Raw genomic sequence first — 3,030 nt, 5'->3', positions numbered from 1 at the left:
GAAAAAACCCGAAAAAACCCCTTTTCCCCCCCCCCCCCCGAATTTTTCCGGTTTCTTTCCGGGCCTTCACATCTCTACTGGATACACAATAAATATTCCCCAAGGAAGGTGGAAACAGTCTCTGTCCTTCTCTCAGCAGCTAAAGCTACACTGGGAGTCTAATACCTGTCCAGATACACCTCTCTGGCGTAAAAGAACCCCAAATGAAACTGCCTTATACTGAATCAGACCCTGGGTCCATCACAGTCAGTCTTGTCTACTCAGACTGGCAGCCGCTCTCCAGGGTCTCGGGCAGAGAAAGGTCTTTCACGTCATACACTGCCTGGTCCTTTCAACTGGAGATGCCGGGGATTGAACCTGGGACCTTCTGCATGCCGAGCAGAGACTCTGGCACTGAGCCACAGCCCCTCCCCACTTCCTCTCTGGCACAGCCCCATCTCACGGTCTAAAATCTCCCTTCCTGCAAATAAGAACATAAGAGAAGCCAGTGTTGGATCAGGCCAATGGCCCATCCAGTCCAACACTCTGTGTCACACAGTGGCCGAAAATACCAGGTGCCGTCAGGAGGTCCAGCAGTGGGGCCAGGACACTAGAAGCCCTCCCACTGTTGCCCCCCAAGCACCAAGAAGACAGAGCATCCCTTGGCCCAGACCGAGAGCTCCTATCTGCGCATTGTGGCTCATAACCACTGATGGACCTCTGCTCCAGATGTTTCTCCAATTCATAAGAACACAAGTGAGAAGCCAATGTTGGATCAGGCCAATGGCCCATCCAGTCCAACACTCTGTCATATGGTGGTCAAAAATACCAGGTGCCGTCAGGAGGTCCAGCAGTGGGGCCAGGACACTAGGAGCCCTCCCACTGTTGCCCCCCCCAGCAAGAATACAGTGCATCACCTGCCCCAGACCGAGAGTTCCTATCTATACCTTGTGGCTAATAGCCACTGATGGACCTCTGCTCCACATGCTTATCTAATTCCCTCTTGAAGCTGTCCGTGCTTGTAGCCACCACCACCTCCTGCGGCAGTGAATTCCACATGTTCATCACTCTTTGTACCAGCAAGCAAAACTGCACCCAAGACCTAAGAAACTCCTTGGTTCTTTTGAAAACCAAAACCCTCCGATTTTAAACCTCGTTCTGGGCAACACGAGGTTTCTCAAAAGAGGCTCCCTGGTTCATACTTCCCAGACTGACACCTCTTTGGCCGCCTTTTCTTCGGAATCTGAAAGATCCAGGGTCTACACAGTGGCAGGGGACATTTCCTGTGGGAGAGCACAGGAGCGGAGCTCCGGCAGGAAAGAGCCCAGGGGGCGGGCACATGCAACAAGCCCCACCCCCTGCTCCCAGCAGCCCTCAGTCAGAGCAAGAAGCAGCCAGGTAAGTTGCAGAGCTCCCCCCCCCCACCCCATTTTTTTTGCAGAGCCCCCCCCCCCCAGCCCCCCGGTCCAAAACAGTCCAGTGGCACCTTTAAGACCAAGTTTTATTCAGGCACCAGCTCTCCCTCCTCTGTGAGGACAGATCTGCACGTCCCCCCCCCCCACTAGCTAGCAATCCAAAACAGTCCAGTGGAGCCTGAGCGGTGGGTGTTGCCTTCTGACACACTTCCGGTGATGCCAGGGGGTGTGGCATATGCAAATGAGGTATGCTAATGAGTTATGCTAATGAGCTCCGGTACCTCTTTTTCTTCGAAATGACCCCTGCACAGCGGTGAGGCAAAAGCACTCTGCATGCGCCCTCAGGACCTCTTCACCCCTCCGCTCCTCCACAACACGGTGGCTGTTTTTAATATTATGTACATCGCCCTAAGGCCTACAATAGTAGGCGTAGGGCAATTCATAAATCAATGAATGGATAATCTTCCATGAACGTGAAGTATCACTGCAGGCAACTGACTCGACACTGGCTTACAAAGTCTAGCTGAAACATGTTAGTGAGAAACATAGAGCTGGAAGGGACCTCAGGGCTCATCTAGTCCAGCCTCCTGCACAATGCCAGAAATTGACAGCTGTCTCTCCCCCCCTCCCAGCGACCCCTGCTCTTTGCCCAGAGGAAGGGGGGAAAACCCAAGCCATCTGAAGCCCCCCTCCCGATTCTATGACAAAGAGGGTTATTGTCGCCTCCTCCCAGGAATGGCAGTGGAGCCCCACGGATCCTCTCCAGGGAAGCCGGTCGCCTTAACAAGCTTAGAAAGCAAAAGATCTTTAGTCCAAAGAGATTATGGGGATCAACAATAAAAGACGCTCTCGAGGTGCACAGGAGATGGAAGACCGGGGGGGGGGGCGCTTGGCACCTCTTCTTTGGAGAGGCACAACTGGGAATTTCCCTTTGCCACCGACCTTCCAGGCCCCAGTCCAGAACACATGCGTTTTGTTTTGTTTTTCAAAGAATCAAAACCTGGCTTTGAAACCATCGACGGGAAAGCACCCTTATAAGAACACCAACAAAAATTTGGCTGAAATAGATAAAGCATTATGAGATGCAAGCCTAATGCAGATGTGCACAAACAAACACACACAGGACTCTAACCACACAGTGCCGCCTGCATCTAACTCAGATTTAAAAAGCCGACGTTTCTCACCAGACAAGCTCAAGTTCCAGCTCTGTACCCAGCACTGGCCAGTTAGGAGGGTCTTGGGAGCTGGAAAGTGGTTAATAGTTGGAGAGACCAGTCCTCTTTTCTCTGTCCCCAGTCTCTGATAGTCAAAGGTAGACTACCCCAAACCTGGAGGTTCCATTCTGAGCTGCCATGACCAGCAGCTACTGACAGACCTGCCCCCGACGAACTTGAGGAATCCTACACCAAACTTGAGAGCCACTTTGGTGTAGTGCTTAGGAGCAGGGACTCTAATCTGGGAGGACCGGGTTTGATCCCCCACTCCTCCTCCCCATGCAGCTGCTGGTGTGACCCTGGGTCAGTCACAAGTTCTCTCAGAGCTGTTCTCTCAAGGGCAGTCCTCAGGAGAGCTCTCTCAGCCCCACCTACCTCACAGGGTGTCTGTTGTGGGGAGGGGAAGGGAAGGAGATTATAAG

The sequence above is a fragment of the Gekko japonicus genome, unplaced genomic scaffold (genome assembly GCF_001447785.1).
Source record: "Gekko japonicus isolate JY-2015 unplaced genomic scaffold, Gekko_japonicus_V1.1 scaffold3087, whole genome shotgun sequence".
NCBI classification, from domain to species: Eukaryota; Metazoa; Chordata; class Lepidosauria; order Squamata; family Gekkonidae; genus Gekko; species Gekko japonicus.
Note: the sequence above shows the minus strand (reverse complement) of the source record.